The 21,272-nt window shown below is 40.6% G+C and overlaps 1 protein-coding gene across 2 annotated transcripts in view; it reads right to left on the bottom strand.

Annotated features, from left to right (window-relative positions):
* Positions 1-21,272, bottom strand: part of DCAF1 (DDB1 and CUL4 associated factor 1) — a 99,404-nt gene that overhangs the window by 7,811 nt on the left and 70,321 nt on the right. The gene's annotated exons all lie outside the window — the stretch shown is intronic.

A 21,272-nucleotide genomic window follows, 5' to 3' on the forward strand; every position in this document is an offset into this window, starting at 1 on the left:
CACGATGTTACTTGCCAACATGCCTCACACGGATCTGCAGAGGCACGTGAGTTCAGCCCCAGCTCAATACAATCCCTGGCCTCATGCCAGGCTTACACAGACAGCTGTTTCTTCACAATTGATCTGAGACCATTAATTCAGTCAGAGAAACTGGTATTGGTCACTGCTGACCAGGATGAGATTTGAAGTCCAGTGAAAATCTCTATTATCCCATTACCAAACCACGAGCCATTCAATCCTCAGATTATAAATTCTTTTAAAGTGGTTCAGCAGTCTCACTACTGAAATTTACACTGTGAATCAGAGTCTCCATTCTACCAGTGTGCTGAATGAACAGCTTAAAGAGGAGAAAACAATCCATGGGAATTTTAGTTTGTGTTTAGTGATTGAATTTCTTATTCCATAAATTAAACCCTTTCCAGCCTGAATGCCATTTCTGGTATAAGCATGGTTTTATGAGTGGGATGAGGAGAATGGTAGCACTCAGTGATCCTTACACACAACTGAGAGGATACCAGCTGCACCAACAAGTCTCTGAATTTCAGTCCCCTTTTAGTATTCTTGCACATATATCACACCCACCCACACCCCTCTTCTCCGATGGAATATTTTCACATGGCAGGAAAAGTACCTCCCTGAACCATGGATTCTGAGGGGGTATATGGGACACACCTTGCAAGATTATAAAGCAGTTGGGGAATATTTGACAAACCCATCAGAGACAGATACTCAACCCTGCCTCTTTCTTGTGGCATTGACAGATTTTGGTTGGTTTCATTTTCAGAATTATGCTAAGGGAAGAGAAGCCCCATCTTCTTTGCTCCCCCACACCACATTTTTTTTTAGTCTGTCTAATACACATACATACAAATGGTACTATGACTAAAAGCAGTAGGTAAATGTTCTCCAAAAGCATGTGCATCCACAGCATAAAGGGTTACTGAGCTTACCGTCCACAACTGGAAATTTAGGAATAGCAGCAAGCCCTGACATTCTATCCATCCAGTGAGCTCTATTAATTTTAGATTCATGAAAGGCCTTCAAAGTATGTCTCTCACTCACTAGAAGTATTTACATAATTTAAAATGGGATGGATAAAAATAGATGTTAATAATAAAAAAATGATTTTAAAAAATCTAGTTTATTTAAATTAAATACATTTTTCTTTTTCAAAATCAACCTGTTTAAAATTCAGTTTGAAATAACAACCTAGGTAAAGGCCTAAATTTACTATAAACTATTAAAATTATTTAAATAAAAAACAATATGCTATATCAATAAGCCCTCCTTCAATTTCAATAAGTTAAAAGGTGCGGCTTTAATAAGTATGTATAGAATCAGGGGGGAATATCTAATTTTTGAGGTCAACTTGACTTTTATAAATATATCACAATGTCATGTACTATATTATTGTCAGCCTTTACAACTGAGTGAATGCTAATATTTACATTTTTCCAAAAGTACTTTCGGTTTGCTGTGCAGAATTAACCTTAATTACTTTTGGTTTCAGTTTAGCTGGCGGGTGGACAGATTTATTTATTTTTTAATTCATTTGTGCTAGTTCAGGGGTCGGCAACCTTTCAGAAGTGGTGTGCCGAGTCTTCATTTATTCACTCTCATTTAAGGTTTAGCGTGCCAGTAATACATTTTAACCTTTATAGAAGGTCTCTTTCTATAAGTCTATAATATATAACTAAACTGTTGTTGTATGTAAAGTAAATAAGGTTTTTAAAATGTTTAAGAAGCTTCATTAAAAATTAAATTAAAATGCAGAGCCCCCCGGACCAGTGGCCAGGTACCTAACTGGGCAATGTGAGTGCCACTGAAAATCAGCTCGCGTGCTGCCTTCAGCACCCGTGCCATAGGTTGCCTACCCCTGAGCTAGTTCAAAGTTGAGATGCCAACTGGGAGCTGAAAAAGCAGGAAAGCTTGTTTTATTCTTCAAATCTATGAATAAAAACCAAATAGCAGAAGATGAGCTCTACTAATTCTAAAACCAAGAGACCAGATTTTCAAGGGTATTTAGGCACCTAGACGCAGACAGGCGCCTAGTATGATGTTCTAAAGCACCTAACTTCTACTGATTTCAATTCCAATTGTTTTCAATAGGAGTTAGGTACCTAATCTGTTTAAGCATTTTTGAAACTCCCACTGGAAATCTATCTCCACTTTTAGGCACTAAAATACCTTTGAATATCTGGCCCACTGTGATGAGAAACCATCAGTCAATTCACTAACTACAGTATATACTTCCATTGTTTAATAAATCAGTTTTAAATGCAAAATATGCTTTAATAAACTTCATTTTTTCTTATGCATCCAATACATTTAGGGTTGTTTTATTTAACTAAAAAACAATTTTAAAATGCTGGTTTTGTGCATTTTTAATTGAATTCCAATGTCCATCCAAATGCAGCTTTACACAAAACATGAGTAAACAAAATTATCTAGTAAATAAGTAATGAGTCACCCAACCTTTTCTAATAATAAAAAAGGTAAAAATTAAGAGTACATGGAGTTATAGAATTGCTTCAATGTGTATAGATATAGTTTATCCTAGTAGTTAGCAAAAAGAACCACCAAAGGCTACATTTAATTGCAAACCAACAGATTTTAATATTTATATCAAATAATGAGAATGAACCTTTAAGAAAGTAACTAAAAAGTACCAGTGCAAAATAAGATTAAAATCAATTATTTAAATCAAGGTTTCTTGCTTGCCAGTTTAAATCATGATTAAAATCTGTGATTTAAATCAGTCCACCCCGATTTCAACACACCACAACAATACTGTCTCAGCTACACAGATATCTCCCCAACCCCAGTAAGGCAGACTCATTTCTCAAGTCTCCCATTCAGGCTACAGTCTGAGGAAAGCAATGAGCCTTACACTGTCCCATGAAAATCAACAAATTCTGGTTGTGATGAACTAATGGAGGAACAAGCCCCAGAGCCAAGAGGCCTGCATGGAGAACACCTTTATCCAGTCCCTAAATGTACAAGTTTTTTAGGGCAGCCAGCAGATACTAAATAACTATTTGAAAGCATATGCAGTATTGTTATAACCACATTGGTCCCAGGATATTAGAGAGACAAGGTGACTGAGGTAATCTCTTTTATTGGACCAACTTCTGTTGGTGACAGAGAGAAGCTTTTGAGTTTACACAGAGAAGAGCAGCTCCATGTAAGCTCGAAAGCTTGTCTCTCTCACCAACAGAAGTTGGTCCAATAAAATATATTACCTCCTCTACCTTGTCTATCTGAAAGCAGATATTCTCAAACTGTGATCTACCCTTGCCAGTGGGCCACAGAAGGAAACATTTTGAGACCCAAGCCATAGGGGGCTAGGGTGCTGAGAAGGGAGGTAATTCATGAAAGGAGTGCTGCAAAGGGTGGAACAGTTGGAGAATCTCAGGTCTAGGTGGACCAAGTGAAAGTGCCCTATCTGATCTGACAAAGAGGAGCACCTCAAGTAACAGAATCAAACCATACAAAGCTTTAGGCCCAGATTTGTAAAGGTATTCAGGGGTTGCTGTGCTCAGTGATGAAACATCTAACTGATTTAAGAGCCTAAATCTCATTTTCAAAAGGAATTTAGGCAGTTAAGAGCCTAAATCACATTGACAACCAATGGGATTTTGGCTCCTAAGTGCCTAAATCCCTTTTTAAAATGAGATTTAGGCATTGCAACACTGAGTGCAGCAATGTCTAAATACCTATTAAAATCTATGCCTTAAAGATCCAAATGCAGCACTCTGAATTGTACACAGAAGCAAAATGTCAGCCAGTACAACTTTGAAGAATAGATGCAACATGGTACCCCCACTAAACACCAGGCAGCTGGATTCTGCGTTTGTGTCTGAGCAGTCTTTAAGCCTAACTCTTTGTACAGGACAATGTAGTAATCCAATCTATAAGTGAAAGGCCTAGCTAACTGTGGCAAGGTCTGCACTAGTAAGAGTGAAAATGGTTGCAATTTTCTAGCCAAACTAACTGAGGACAAGGGTTTCAGTCCTGGGTGACAGGACTCATTTTACAGGCCCTTCGCTTGGGGCCTAAGGCCTTGGACTTCAGCTTTGGCCCCCTGCCCAGGGTGGTGGGGCTTGGGCCCCACCACCTGAGGCAGAGGGGTTTGGGCGGTCTTAGGCTTTGGTCCCCCCTCCTGGGATCACGTAGTAATTTTTGTTGTCAGAAGGGGGGTGCAGTGCAATGAAGTTTGAGAACCCCTCATCTATCAGACCATTACTTGGTCTGAGTTCATACCAGCTGATTCTAATGCAGGCCCTTACGTTCATCAGGTGAGACCATCCAAGTCTCAGAGAAAAGACAAAGCTTTGTCATCCATATGCAGATTAAAATCACACCCCCAACCATGTGGCAATCTTCCCCAATGACCACCATACACACTGGACGGGAGTGACAGACAGAACAGAACTCTGCAAGAGAGGGTGTTCTGGGCAGAAGAGCAAATTACCCTCTGGGATCTGAGAAGAACCAGCAAAGCCAGAATCTAACCCTGTCAAGGTCCCCAACTTAGCTGGCCAACCCTCATGGTCAATGGAAATTGTGAACAGATCTAGAAGAATCAAAATGCACACCTGTCTCCACTGGAGATAAACTAACGAAACTTGTGTGTCTGCGGTATAACCGGGTCTGCATCTGAGGAAGGAGAAATTCAACACTCTGAAGAAACAGGACAAATCAGCATGAGAGGTAAGGGGCCCAATTTTCAAATATGGGTTAAGTACCTTACAATCACCCATTTTAGGTAGTTACATGCTGGTTTAGGCAGCTAGGTCACCACACAGATGCCTAAAATGGGGATTTAGGTGCTTAACTTTGATAACTGGGCATTAAGGTTGGGACCTCTACAAGCATCTAAGTAATTTAGGTGCACAAATGCCATTGGCTTTCAATGGGACTTGTGCTCCTAAGTCACGTACGTGCTTTTTAAAATCCTACTTCAAATGACTTGTCAAAGGTCATATATGCCTCTTTTTGCTCTATAAATCTAAATAAAAACGCCACATTAGTGATAGAGAGAAGAATACACCAGGAGTCACAATCACCAGGCCACTAGACAATGCTGCTTCCCTTAAAAATGCTGTAGTAAGTTAAAACAGGAAGAGGTTCTGTTTATGAATGCTGAACATTTTTATTGAACGTCACTTTCATAGCACTGTACCAACATTTCTCCTCAGCATCCCTGTGGTATAAATATGTAACATGCATAGGCTACAATGGGAAATCCACTGCAATACACAAAGAAATAGAGAATCAGCTCTTCCTGATAATCAAAATATACGCAGAACCACTCTAATCTATGGCCCTTGTGGTTCATGCATAAAATGCCTGCCCCACTTTTCTACTGATATTTGATAGGAAAGTGCTGACTTTACCTGGCTTCAACAAAAGCCCCTGCAGGAAATTTGTAGTGTACACTACTAGCCTTAACTGTGTTATAAGGTGAACAGGAAACAAGCTGAAATAATAATTAAAGAGCATGGTAAAAAGAGACCCTGCCCAAAGTTACCAAAGATAGTGTCTACACACAGATTTGAACTGTTTTAGTGAAAGTGGTGCAAACCCCTGTGTGGACACAGGGAGTGTTGTAAGCAAGACACGAGAAGTAATTCTTCCGCACTATTCTACGCTGATTAGGCCTCAACTGGAGTATTGTGTCCAGTTCTGGGCATCACATTTCAGGAAGGATGTGGACAAATTGGAGAGAATCCAGAGAAGAGCGACAAAAATGATTAAAGGTCTAGAAAACAAGACGTATGAGGGAAGATTGAAAAAATTGGGTTTGTTTAGTCTGGAAAAGAGAAGACAGAGGGGACATGGTAACAATTTTCAAGTATGTAAAAGGTTGTTACAAGAAGGAGGAAGGAGAATTGTTCTCCTTAACCTCTGAGAATAGGACAAGAAGCAATGGGCTTAAATTGAAGCAAGGGAGGTTTAGGTTGGACATTAGGAAAAACTTCCTAACAGTCAAGGTGGTTAAGCACTGGAATAAATTGCCTGGGGAGGTTGTGGAATCTCCATCATTGGAGATTTTTAAGAGCAGGTTAGACAAACACCTGTCAGGGATGGCCTAGGTAATACTTTGTCCCGCCATGAGTGCAGGGAACTGGACTAGATGACCTCTCAAGGCCCTTCCAGTCCTATGATTCTATGACACTTATTTCAAGTTAGTTTAACCTGTTCCTAACTGACTAAAGCTAAACTGAAATAAGAGTGTCCACGCAGGAGTTTGTATCAGTTTAATTAAAATGTTTTAAAATCAATCACACCTTAAAACTAAATTGGTGAACGCTGCATATAAACTAGTGTGGCAATGGCAGTACCAGCTTCCTAACAAAGCTCTCCTTTAGCAAGGGCAGATCAGCATTTGTAATCAAGCTGATACAAGACTGGAATGAAACGGAAGGCATCATGAACTTTGCTCACAGAAACTCCCTCCCTCCTGAAGTCCAGCATCCCCATACCAGCAACACCCATGGAAGGTGCACTTCACTTTAGAGTCAAGTATAATAATAATAGGATTCCATATGATTTAACACCCTTATTGGCCCATGCTAGTACAACATCAAGCTTCAAAAATACAACTAATAGGTCCAATCAGGCTGGCCTGGAGTAGCTCATCAAGATGGGTATCACCTTCAGCTCCAGAATTTCATCTTTTATTTAAAAAAATTAAGTCTCTAGCCCTTATGGTTGTAAAGAACCACCTTTAAAATATGACCTGAGTGTAAAAAGACACAGGTGATATCTGCCCGAGTCCTCAGATAGCCAGAAATAAGCGGTCTATAGGAAGGATTATTGTTTCGATTCATCACAGTTGGGTATTGACAATGAAGCCTAATGACAACTTTAAATGCCAACGTTGTTTCTTTTTCTTGTACAATTTCATCAGAGGTGAATTAAAAGCTTACTATTTTTTGGTAACCGAGCTTACCCCTGAAAACTAGATTGCAAAAATAAGTGAACCAAGAGGGATTATTATTATTATTATTACTATGATTCATGAATTCCCAAAATTCAGTTATTCACACAGCGTCCCCTAGTCATTAGTACAAGTTAGCGAAATGCTACTGTATTTCCAACTCAAACATGGAGATAATGAAAAGCAAGCTGCCCCACTATCACACAAGATGCCATGTACAACCTCAACATATATATATTTTTTTAAACAAAAACCTTAAGTTTCATTCGTTCTATTCCAGGTACTGCTGTTGTTATGATGGAAGAATAGCAGTGCTATTCACATCTGCTTTGGGGATGAATCAGGGTCGTGTAGTGCACAAGACTATTGTCTGTAGAAAATCTGCCTCATTTGTTGCAAAAGTTGGAAGGTGTGTAGTGAACGAGGCAAGAGATTGCAAGAAGTAAAAGAACAGTCTCATGATAAAGGCAGCTGAATGCTGCTCAAGAGAAGTGGACCATCCCTGCCTCTGCCACAGAATTCCTATGTGATGGTAGGCAAGTCACTTAATCCAAACTCATCACGTGATCACTATTACTAATTGCATGTTCCGCATTTTCTGGGTGTCTGACTTGACACCCTGAGGACTAGTCTGCAGAAGTGCTGAGCACTCAAAGCTGCAACTGAAATCAGTGGGATCTGTTTTGAACATTAAAGTGTTATAAAATGCTACGTGCTGTGAAAAATCAGGTCCTAGGTGTCTCAAACTGGGCAGCCAAAATGAGTGGATCGTTTTGACCTTAATCTCTGTGCCTCAGTTCCCCATCTGTAAAATGTGGATAGTACCGCCTCACCTCACAGGGGTGGGGTGAAAATAAATTCATTAATGTTTATGAAGCACTCAGATATTGTAGTGATGGGCATCACAGCAAAGCCCATGAGTAAATTAACAATTCTGTCTTAAGATTAGGGTTTGGACAGTGTGCAGCAAATAAGGTGTAAGGCCATACATTGAACAATGAGAAATCAAAATACTGAATAGCTGCTCATTAAGTAAGCACCGTCCATCCTGTGCACTGAATGAGGCAGGTATACTACGGAAAAGTAGTATGTAATTATGTAATTAAAGACTGTCATAATGCATACTCCCAAGAGGGCCAAAGAAAGATTTTCACAGGTATCCTTTATTGTGGCATTTCCAAACTTTTCAGTGTTTGACTTTGTATCCTTAATAATGTTATTTAAACAGTTTGTGTAATTTTCTAGGTTTAAAAAAACAAAATGAAAAAAACTAATTCTATCATGTATCATCATATTGACACCCACAAGGTTCACCAGCAGGCATGGAACCTTTAGATCTACCACTTTTGCTAGTAATAGCAATGGTAGGTTTTCATCCTCTATGAGGACCAGCGCTAGAGGGGGATGGAACACTTTGCCAGTGGGTTCCACAGATACTTGTGAGACTTGGGTTCCATTCCATGCTCTGGAGGAAAAAATTCTCTAGTGGACACTGGCTCTTTTTGACTGTTCCTCCCACAATCTTGACCCCCTTTTGCCCCATTTCCTTCAATCTATCCCTATTTCAGTCCTGTTTCTTCCCCACCCCAATCCCTTGTCCCAGTCCCATTCTTTTTCACCTAGCCCGTCCCAGTCTCCACTCCTCAAGCTTCCCATCCCAGTTTAATTGTCCAGCTATTCCTAGCTACCCACCTCCCAGCTCCTCATCTCAACTATCTTCCCTCTTCCCCCCCAATCTCTCTCCCCAGGCTCTTCATCCAATTTCAGCACCTCCTACAGCTCCCTGTCCCTGTCCCTTTGCCCAGCCAGTCCCAGTTTTCCCCCAACACCTCAATTCAATAGATCCATCTCCCCTCCCTCCATTCACACCTCCTTCCCCCCATCCCAGTGTTTCACAGTGCCAGGGTCCTTGCCCAATCAGACCCAACCCATTGCCTCCTCCTACCCCCGCTTCCCAGACCCAGTCTCCACCCCATCTCACAGTCCCAGCTCACAGTCTCCTTGCACAGCCAGTCTGTCTCCCCCGACTTACTCCAACTCCCAGTCTCCCCTTTGTGACAGATTGGGGGACATGTCCATGTCACACTATTCCCAATTTACTTCTCCTCCCGGTACCAGAAGGTTCGGCTGCTGCCCACTCTGCATTTAAATAAGGCAGCTTCCTCTTATGCACTGGTCAATCAAGCTGGTCGATCATTTTCTCTCCTCTGGTCTCAGTTTATCTGCTCTCAGTTCAGGTGCTCAGACCTGGACCTGGCATACCCTGCAGCAGCCCAGAAACATCTTGCTTTGTCCCAGGGTCCAGCACACTCAGTGTGGTCAGAATCTTCAGAGAATTTAGCTGCTAAAATCTAAAAAGTCTTTACTGAGCACGTAGAAACTGATTTTTTCAAAGGCCAAATTTGGGTTGATTTTCACAGGGATGGTAAAAGGCTCATTCCTAATACAAAGGGCATGCCCTGACAAATTTCAAGTTGCTGCTCCAAAAATGGGAGTGCTAGAGCTTTTCAAAGAAAAGTTTGCCCAGATTTCCCGCCCCTCCTAAAAAAAAAAAAAAAAAAATGGCAAAACAACATTTTTCCTCAGCCCCATTCTTGGAAATAGCTGAATTTTCAACAACAAGTTTTCAGCCCAAGGCTGACACCCTGCATGTAAAGTTTCAGCACAAACCATTAGAAGTTTGGCAAAATTATAAACAATTAAAATCAGGGTCTTATAATGGGAAAGGCTGGGTAACTTTAATAATATGCAGTGCTCCTAACTATATATTTTAGACTTCCCAAAAAGATTCTACGATGGAATGAAAAATAAGGGCTAAGATATTTCAGTGAACTTTTAAGTGAGTCTCAATAAAGACTTTCTCCAGGCCCCTAGGTTTATTTGAGAATCTGTCTGATCTATCAAAACCTTTAAACCACTACACTAAAAATCCTCAATCATGAACAGTGTAGTCTCTTCCTGTGCCCATGTACTATTGTGATAAGAATTAAGAGAGTTAACACATGAGCCACAAGTAATAAGTTGGCTTTTACATGTCATTATAGAGAGATCTGGGATTTACTGCATACAGCCAGATTTAAAGGAATAAAGAATATAAAGAAAACAAGAAAACCTGTAGATTTAAAATGTGGGATGAAAAAGGGATGGATTGCAAAGGATCCAGGAAAAATCATCTTAAAACAGATTTCTGGAGAGAGTGAGCTATCAGAGCAAGGGAACACAAAGGCTATGTCTATGCTACAGCCGGATCAATGATCCGGCTGTCAATGCACCGGGAGTCGATTTAGCGGGTCTAGTGAAGACCCGCCAAATTGACCGCAGATCGCTCTCCGGTCAACCCCGGTACTCCACCCGGAACGAGAAGAGTAAGGTAAGTCGATGGAAGAGCGTCTCCCGTCAACCCAGCACAGCATAGACACCGCAGTAAGTCGACCTAAGTTACGTCAACTCCAGCTACGTTATTCATGTAGCTGGAGTAGCATAACATAGGCCAACTTACTGGGGTAGGTAGGCAGACAAAGAGCATCAAAAATAGTATACATTCATACACCAGAACAAAACTACATTTTAGATATTACCAAACCAAATGGTCACTACAGAAAGTTAAACACTTACTGTGCACTATGAAAACCAAAGTTTGGGGAAGAAAGAAGAATGTTTTATACTAGCATTTAGTAACAAGAGAACCACACTTAGGACTTCCCTACACCGGGATATTTACCAGCATACTGCTACAATTATACCTATATAGCTCCCTGTATAGACACTGTTGTTCTGGAATAAGAGTGAGTTTTTCCAGCTTAGTGTACATTGCTCTGAAAGTGGTTTAACCTAAACCAGAAAAACAGCATCAACTCCGAAATGAAAGTGTCTACACAGGGAGATATACAGTAGCAGTACAGTTGTACCAGTATAATTATGCCAGTATATTTCCCAGTATAGACAAAACCTCAGTATAAAAGAAGCTAGTCAAGGAGTTTTCCAGATGTTATCACTCTCCTGAGCTCAGTCTCCAGAAAAGATATTGTGCCATTAGATTTGGAAAAAAACAAATGCAGATAATGAAGTCTAAAACTGAGGAAACATAGGAAAGAGGGGAGAGGGAAAATTGATTCAAACAGACCTCCAGGCTGTTCAACAGCCTCCAAATGGAGTATTAATTATCTTACTATGAATCCTAATTCACTTTCCTGGGCCAGGAGTTTATACAAATGCACCCAAAGAAATGTGACACCTATAAGGCTACATAATCTATATATCTAGTGCTATTTCAGACTTAACTATTAGTAGATATAACCTTCACTTACACAGGAAGGTTCCCCAGTTACAGCCGACAGTCATGGCTCCAAGACAAGACATGGATGTCAACCTGCATCAATGGAACTTCCCTGTGTTACCCAGTTAAGGGACTATCCCCTTTATCCTGGACCACACTAGATTGTAATCACATTTATTTAAGTTCCTGGACTGAGAACATAGCTGAACAGGATATCTTCCCTCCTGAGCCATGGAATACATACTGTGTGAAAGAGATTAACTCAGGACCATATCATGACATGAGTTGAATCATGGAACAAAGTTTTTGCAGGAGGACACTACCATCTGACTGTTTGATACAAGACAGTATTCCACATCCTCTCTAGACAACTATTTGTCCAGACCTGATATGGCGCCTGATTGTCTATATGTATTTTGTGCGCACACACACACACACTTTCACTCCAAGACTGAGGGTAAAGTTGAGTTTTAGCATTTCTCTCCTGCAAGTTTTAAAGAATATAAGGCTGCAAAGCAACCCATCACATGTAGCAGAAGTTGCCCTGTTATCTCTTAAAGCTGCATAGCACAGACCAGCAACGATTGAAAAGCTACTTCCACTGAACAGACCAGATCCTAAGCTGGTGTAAGTTAACACAGTTCCACTGACTTCAGTGGAGCTAACCTGATTTACCCTAGTGGAAATCTGGCCCAACATGTTTTCTACACCTTCCACTCTTGAAGGACTAAACTCCCTTTGGTTTGCATGTCATTAAGGAGTGTTACACTTGTTCGATCCCTCCTCTTCTAGAAACATCAAATAAACAAAGGGAACCCATTATCAAGATTGTTTTCACCAACAGGGAAGCCAGCTTTAAACACAGATTGATACAAGGGTCTGATTCCCATTATCTGGAAGGCAGCTGAGCAGAAGAAGTGACCTAGAGACGCTTACTTTGACACCAACTCTTTCCAAAAAGATTTGATGGGCTTTGATCTGGCGCAGATATTTCTGATTCAAGAAAAAAGCTTCCTATTCCCCCAGTGTAATGATGAGGAGTCTGGTCAGCACAACAAACTATCAGAGAAATTTAAACTCAAAAGATTGGTTCATGACCCACCATCTCCAAATATATAGGAGATTGTAGAAACTTCATATTTTGGTCTACGTGTTAGATTTCAGTCTTTTGGGATTTATTATTACCATTCTTCCCTTATAAACTGTGGGCTGCAGTGTACTTCACCTCCTTCCAAGGTGTCTCTTCCCTCCATTAATTATAGTCTCTCAGGCTTACATGTTTAGATTCTGGTTTTGAAATCAAATCAGAAGATCTCTCAAGCCTTTTTGTATGCTTACAGCTGGGGTTGCATTCCTCAGACAACTTCATTTTGGGGATTATAGTATATAAATCTGGGTTTTAGGCTTTGAAATAGTTTCAGCTATTACCACAAAATAAGTTCTGTTCTGTCTAATTTTTTGACCACTTCTCCTTGCTCTGTGAGGAAATAATTTGGAGTCCGAATAAACCACATTTTGTATTATATTACTCGGTTGTGCATCCTCTGTTGGGGGTTGTTTTCTTACTTCCAAGTATTAAGACTCATCCCTCATCCTGGAAATTATGCCTCATGAGGCCAGAGGAATAAAATAGTGGTGGAACCTTTCCAGCCTCCTTAATCTTGTCTTTCATATTTAATTCACCTCTCACTATTCCTATTTCACACTTCAGGAAGTCTTCAATTATCTGCCAGTCACTATCTACTCTATACATTCACATTTGATTTGGAAGGGTCTATACATTTCTTTTCTGATCCAATTTCAAAGGTTTTTGCCCACCCTCTCTCTAGGCCTCTAGAACATTATGTTCCCCCCTACTGTCCCCCACCCCCGTTTTTTAAAGGAAGTTCCTTTCTCCCACAGTCTCGATTACTTTGGTAAGTTTATCCATTTCTTACACACAGACATCTTACTGTTTTCTCTCTCCAGATTGTTCCTGTGGAAAAGCAAGCTCACTTTCAGCAATGCAAACCTTTTTAGAAGGTCAGTATTCTATTGGTATCTGCCTCTTTTCCTGATACCAAAGGATTTTGTTTTCCGTGCTCATCCAAAGGGTTGAACAAAGAATGTTCTACTCCAGAGGAGGAAACCTCCCTCATATTAGTAAGTTATCTTGCTCCACAGCCAAGCTATGCTTTATTCTTCTGACAGTTCAACACTCTGCTGCCAAAGCCGTAAGCAGCTCCACATCCCTCTGTAACTGACTCTCAAGGAGAGACAACTTCTGGTTTTCAGCTGCTGGAGTTGTTACCTGATTTCCTCCCCAACCCCATTTTTTCGTCTCCCTAAACACTATATAGTAACGAATGCGTAGTGATAGCAATAGTCATTCTCTGTCTTATTCATGTCATGACATCACCACATTTCCCTATCTAAATTTTGCCCCCCTTTTCCCTCTCTTCCCCAAACCTGAACTTATACCTATTATCTCCATGACATAACATTCACGCTAGGCATTATCAGAATCCTCCGCAACATGTGACTACCCCTGCTTTCACCTTTACAGCTAGTTTGGTGTTGGAGCTTAACTTCTTTGTGGGTGAAATGATGTGATTCAGGTAAAGACACAGAGCTCTGGCTATGTGTATTAGTACATGTAATGAGTAAGGATTCTTACCATAGGCTTGGTAGATGGAGATGCAGATGGAGAGGACATGGACAGACGTAATATAGGGAGCACAGCAAACACAGCATACAATATGTCACAGATGCAAAAATGGAGCGAAGAGATAAAACACAGTTATTCTCTTATTCTATAAGAGCATCCTTAGCCAGTTTAACAATAACCACAGATCTACAGTAAAGAAAGAGGTTACCATTACACCTTTTTAACAAGTCAGCTAGACAAGACCTTGGAGATATTAGTCCAGTCTCAGAGAGATTGGCATCATGCTTCGTTGTGACTCAGCGTTTAATGATCAATACCCTTTACTTTACATGTGAAACGTGTTTGGTCACACACGGCCATATAGTTTGTCTATGTACCATAATTTTTTTAAGAATAAAAGGATTAAGAATAATCAACTTAAACAGAAACCATTGTTTCCTTAACGGTCTGTAAATAGCACAGTTAAGGCAATTTTTCCATCAATGGGAAGAGTATTTGTTGTTGTTTTTCATATATAAACTTTATTACAGGTTAAAACTGTACCGCCTCAAAATAATCAATACAATCATCAGCTACTGTGTGGTCTTATTACAGAAAAGGCCAAGGCAGCTAACTGGCCAGGTAGACCTCAGCCCTTAAGATATAAGAGTTAAGATTGCAAGTGTTCTCCATTTTCAAGCCTCGCCAGTTTCCAGGGGTTTGCTGAGGCTCACAGGAAGTTCTTGTTGAAGGGGATGGAGAGGAACAGAATCTGGGGCAAGACTCTTGAAAAGGATCCATCCCACCCTGATATGTTTCCACCCTGCCAGGAATATCTCTGACTAGCTCTCCTACTCTGCCCCTTTTCCCTGTACAGCTAGTTCCAGTTCCCTCCTCTCACACAAGTCAGAAATTGGGGAGGAAGGGAGAAGAATGACCTCAGAGCCGGCAGCAGCAGCTTCCACCAACGACAGACCCCAGAGTAGATCTGCCACAGACCCCAGAGTGTATCTGTGCTGAAGAGACAGCTGAACCCGAGAAACAAGTTCTCTACCCAATTGTGGAATGAGAACATCTCTAACTGCTGCCCTGCCTAAGCTAAGAATCCTCTGGAGGAGTACATTTCTCCTTATGCAGTAAAGACAAACCCAGATGGAAACCAAGCAGGTTGTGTGGGGCTTATCAAAACACCACTATCCAACAATGCTACTGCTCTCTGGACTATCATTTATAATCAGCTAGTTACCTCCAACTTAAACATGAGAGTCTTAAGGTTAAATGTGAAGATATACGGCAAAGTCCAGTTGTCTTGCCAAATTTCCGTCTGAAATATTTGCATACAGTAGAATAATTGCCTGGAACAACAGATTTCCTCCCAATTCTGAAAATCACTGTCCTCACTGAGAAGCATCATGTGCCAGTCATTGCACACTGCAGTTGGTAAATGAGTAACAAGATGCCTATTATATCCATAGATTTCCTGTATTGGAGAGCCCAGAAGTACTACCCGGGGTCCAGCGGTAGATGTTGCTGTACCCCTGTAATTTCTATAATCTATTAAATTCCTCCTCCTGCCCCTCCCCCCCCCTCGAATCAGAGCCCTGCACGGGAGTTGTGCAGAGTCCTGCAGCGGGATTGGGATCCCGCTGGTACCTCAGGACCCACTGCCTTAATAGCAGGAGTGGGTGGGGATGGGAATGGGTATTGCAGGGTGGGAGCGGGATTTAAAATAGTCCTGTGCAGGGCTCTACTCTGAATTATTACCCATATGTTCTTAAATATGTCCATCCCTCTGGTACCCATATGCCAGAACAGCAGCATTTGCAAACACTGTCAATTTGGCAGTAGTTTGACTTTCCCACCATAGATGAAAGCATGTTCCCTTATTTCCACACTCCTAGTTCCTGGTTTAAATTTTTTACTGCAACTGTGATAGCTTTTCCTGTTTTAAATCACTGCTGCTTTGGAGTTGCAGGAATATCCTCTGGCCTATCTGGAGGCATCAACCTTTGATTTTGTGACTGAAAAGCCCGAACATTCTTTTTTCATTTCTGTTTTCAGCGGGGAAACTGCACTCTAGGATATTAGAGCTAGAATTTTAAGAAGTCTCAAGTATTTTATAGTAGTTTCCTCTGTCTGTACCAGAGGGCTGCCACCTTCTAAAATTACAGCATAGTTCAGAGATGGACGCTAGCAATCCATATCAAGAACTAACAGGAATTCTTGTTGCCATGCAAAGATGTAGCAAAGGTGAGTATGTGGCTAAAAACTATCCTTTTAATCCATTTTACAGGTTGCCCTTCCCTAATCTCTTGTCTGTCACAAAGAGGTCTTTAATCAAAGCCATCCCATCGCTAGCCTCATGGCTGAAGTCTGGTTTAAGACAGCCCTGCTAAGATATATGATCACAATATATGATAATGTCAATTCATAATGCCTCTAATTCAGCAAAGCTCTCTCTCTCTTTTTTTTTTTTTTTTAAATGGAGATATCCTATCTCCTAGAACTGGAAGGGACCTTGAAAGGTCATCAAGTCCAGCCCCCTGCCTTCACTAGCAGGACCAAGTACTGATTTTGCCCCAGATCCCTAAGTGGCCCCCTCAAGGATTGAACTCACAACCCTGGGTTTAGCAGGCCAATGCTCAAACCACTGAGCTATCCCACCCCCCAGAAACTACTGTCCTGTAATCCAGTGCCGGAGTTCACATTAAACTTTATCGTGCAAGATTATAAGCGCCTCTTATAACGAGTTGAGAACCATCAACTCCCACTGACTTTTTGAGGGCACTCAGCACCTTGCAGAATTGGTGGGTTCTTAAACATGCCGATTTGGATGGAAGCTTTTCAACAAGGATCAATATGAAAACTACAGGCTTCTCTCTAACAGCAATGGGTTTAGCATAGGATTTTTGCTGTAGACAGAGGGGAAAGAGTCCTAAATAAACACACACAACATAATTGGAATCACAAGTGGCAGAATGTGAGCTGATAATGGAAAAAATAATGCTATGAAACCACCACAAGCACTGAAAATCCAGCAGCTACAATTTCAGTTAGTGCAGAAGAGACATTTCATTGGCAGGATCCAATCTGCAAACCTAAAACAAGTCTCTCTCTAATCTAGATTTACAGAAGCTTGCAATAGAAATTTTTACATTATACTGTAAAAGGTGAATGTCTCAAAAACCAGTATAATTTAAACTTGAATGACATTTACCAATTCTCATAGAACAAATCCATATAACTACAGAGTATAAATAGATTTTCTCTAAAATTTTAAATAGAGGATTCCACATTTTTCCACTGCAATTAATGAAAAGGGTGAGAGAGGAAGATATTGGATAGATTACCATTGGCTAGGGTTACAAAATATAGACAGATATTCCTTGTCCCTGACCCTAACATTCTACTCAATAGTATACATAAAGACCACAGAATTTAGGAAATATTAATGAAGTATGTGAACATTATCTCCCTAAACTCAAGATACCTTTCCCACAATTCACAACTCAGAAAGACCTATGCTAGCAATGGGAAATCTCTGTATTCTGTAGAGATATAAAAGAAGAAAAACAGACCATGCCTTTTAACATCAGAAAAGCTAGCCAAGTTTAGGTGGTGATGGCACTGAGGGAGGAGGATGTATCCAGGAGATGTCTTTAACGCAAAATAAAACAGAGCTACACAAATGTCTTATGCTTAATACAAAAATAAAAAGACTGAAAACATAGAGAGTTCCCTATTTGGCTAAACTAGGGATTACAAGAAGAATGATCCTTCCCCCAAATATTTGTTTCCTTAGGTCCATACGATCAGATTTTCCAGGAGTTGAATAAAAATATTCAGAAATGTCATTTGGGGAAGGTGTCCACACAAAAGCAAAAGCCAAATTATACACAGCACTCCTCCTACATAGAGAAGCTTTTATTAGATGCATACTGATGTGGGAGGATGACTAAGAAAAAACAGCCTTTCAATACTGATGATTAAAAAGTACACCACATTTCAAGAGCCGTCTAGGAACAGTAACAGACTAGTAAGCTTTGTAACCTGCCCTTCAAGACTTCAGTCTCTGTGAACATGACAGTTTAAGTAGGGAGAGACTCCCAAAACTCATGCATCTGTGGTGGAGTACCCCAAATATTATATGCCATAACACTTACTATTATTGATTATTAATGAGTATTACTAAGGAAAAAAAGCAATGTTTTCAATCGACAAAAATGCAAAAGCATAATAAACCAAACTTTTTGCGTTCTATGCAATTAGTCACAAAACAGTGATGGGCGAGACCACAGACCTATTTAACTTGTAGATGTTGACTCTACTCTCCAGCAATTCCCCCCGCCCCATCTCTGGCCTTTTTGACTAACCAATATTTTTAAAGTTTTCATCTCCTGCCACTCAGAAAGATCTCAAGACTTCTGGAATATGCTGCTCAAACAGTTTCACTTTTGTTTCTACTGCCTGTCCCTCCCTTCTCACATTTATCTCCAGACTTCTTCTCCTTGTCCAGATCTATTCCACCCCCAACAATCTTCTATTCATTGAACTTTTTGACTCTGTACACAAATTTGCAGAGGGACAAAAGGGTTGAGGTCTGTTATTTCTCACCTCTATATATTATTTATTTGCTGTTGACAAGCATGTTATCTCTGGAGAGAAAAATCCACAGTTTGAGAATTGCAAAACTAAGCATCTCTGATGGTATCTCCTAGACTGAGCACTGAGTCCCATTGGGTCATAGAAGGATTAACCTAAATAATCTATACAGAAGCCCCTGGAACCGCATAAGATTGGGTCCCTAATCCATGAACTATTGGAACTCATTTACAAAACTTTTCTTAAACATTACATGAATATAGGTTTCAGAGTAGCAGCCGTGTTAGTCTGTATCCGCAAAAAGAACAGGAGTACTTGTGGCACTTTAGAGACTAACAAATTTATTAGAGCATAAGCTTTCGTGGGCTACAACCCACTTCTTCGGATGCATATAGAGTGAAACATATATTGAGGAGATATATATACACACATACAGAGAGCATGAACAGGTGGGAGTTGTCTTACTTAAGTTCTCTTACTTAATTGGCCTCTCAGAGTTGGTAAGACAACTCCCACCTGTTCATGCTCTCTGTATGTGAAAGCTTATGCTCTAATAAATTTGTTAGTCTCTAAGGTGCCACAAGTACTCCTGTTCTTTTTACATGAATATATTGTCTCATACTATAGAATTAGAATTTATAATCCCTATTCCATGATGAAATCTTTGAGCTATAATGCATCTTAATTAAAACTATCTTTAGATAGGTTTTTTCCTCAAAAAGCATTTTATCAAACAAATCTGATTTAAATTAAAAAAAAATTATTTAAAAAAAATTGATTTTTATCTACCCTGCCTACTGCAGGGGGCATGTGGGCAGCACCCTGAGACTCCTTCACCCTTCCCTCCTTGGTTTCTCAGTGCATTCACTGCCCGCTGTACCAGATCCTCCACAGCTCCTGCTTTGTCTCTCATTACAGAAGACAGGTAATGAATGAAATGAGTAACTGTCCAGGGAAGGGAGAGTAGGGGGCCTTAGCAGACCAGCAGCCAAAAAATGTTTGGGGGGAGGGATAGTGGTTTGAGCATTGGACTGCTAAACCCAGGGTTGTGAGTTCAATCCTTGAGGGGACCATTTAGGGATTTAGTTGGGGATTGGTCCTGCTTTGAGCTGGGGGTTAGACTAGATGACCTCCTGAGGTCCCTTCCAACCCTGATATTCTATGATTCATCTGCATAAGCAGCCCAGATGCCCACTTGTGCAGTCAAAACCTCAGGGAGTGGGGAAGCCTGAAGGAGCAAGACCAGAGAAACTGTAGGGAGCGGGGAAGAAGAGAAAGGGCTTAAAGAGAAGAAAGAGTGGGGAACTGGACCCTGACAATACTGCAGGAATGGGCCTGTCACCTGCATCTAAAACTCTATTTGCCTACAGACTGTGTATGCAAATATTATGCAAGGAAGATTGCCAGGGTTTCTGAGGGGCCTTCTGATGGGCATGATGATGAACTCACATTGAAAAACACTAAATGCTAATGGCCAAAGACAGTCAGTAAGGCTAAAAAGCGACAGAGTCCTGTGGCACCTTATAGACTAACAGATGTATTGGAGCATAAGCTTTCGTGAGTGAATACCCACTTCGTCACATTCATCTGACGAAGTGGGAATTCATCCACGAAAGCTTATGCTCCAATACGTCTGTTAGTCTATAAGGTGACACAGGACTCTCTGTTGCTTTTTACAGATCCAGATTAACACGGCTACGCCTCTGATACTTGTCAGTAAGGCTAGAACAGGGGTAGCCAACCTATGGCACGTGTGCCAAAGGCGGCACCCGAGCTGATTTTCAATGGCACTCACACTGCCCGGGTCCTGGCCACCGGTCCGGGGCGGGGCTCTGCATTTTAATTTAATTTTAAATGAAACTTCTTAAACATTTTAAAAACCTTATTTACTTTACACACAACAATAGTTTAGTTATATATTATAGACTTATAGAAAGAGATCTTCTAAAAATGTTAAAATGTAAACCTTAGAGTGAATAAATGAAGACTCGGCACACTACTTCTGAAAGGTTGCCGACCCCTGGGCTAGAATTTTCAAAAGAGCCCAAGGATGCCAGGCACCAAACTTTAATTGAATTTCAGTAGGATCTGGGTGTCTAATTCCCTTGGCCTCTTTTGAAACTCCCACTTAAGAGACAAAGGGAAAGAAAGAAGGAATGGAAGTGTGCCAGCCAAAACATGTACCCGACTCCCCTAAATCTGAGAGAAATAGGTTAGACTGGAAGCCATATTAAATAAAGAAAATGTTAATGCCACCTACTGGTTAGATGTGGAACTGAATTCATTTGTATATTTAGCATCAAATATTAATTATAAAGGCCTAATAAAAATTAAAAAAAAGCCCAGAACTTCACCATTGCTCTAACTGGTCATCATAAACCCCTTTCTTCCTTATCTCCCCCTTACTTAATGTAGTAACTCTCAGGAAACATCTTAACAGTACAATATCAAAAGATTCACCTTACTTTTGCTTAATTGGGCTTGATATTCTGAAGTATTCCCCTCAGCTAGGACAAGAAGGCTTTCCAGAGGTCTAATATGAAGTCTAGCACGAGTAACCTACCACCAGCTGCAGAAACCCACCCCAACTCTAACCATTAACCTCAAATATTTTATAACAAAAACACTCAAGGATTTACAGCAGTGGCACTATGCATAAAACAGCTAATCCATCATGGTCACTGGGTTTGAGGGTAGCTTCAGCAGCAGCAAGTCAGTTTGATTTTACCTTCTCCCACTCCTCCCAATCAAATCACGGGAGGGGTGAAGAGAGATGCCATGCAAAAAAAAAAAAAAAAAAAAGTGCTGCAGCTTCATTTTAC

This window comes from Terrapene carolina, unplaced genomic scaffold (genome assembly GCF_002925995.2).
Source record: "Terrapene carolina triunguis isolate 2854851 unplaced genomic scaffold, T_m_triunguis-2.0 Scaffold232, whole genome shotgun sequence".
Taxonomy (NCBI): domain Eukaryota; kingdom Metazoa; phylum Chordata; order Testudines; family Emydidae; genus Terrapene; species Terrapene triunguis.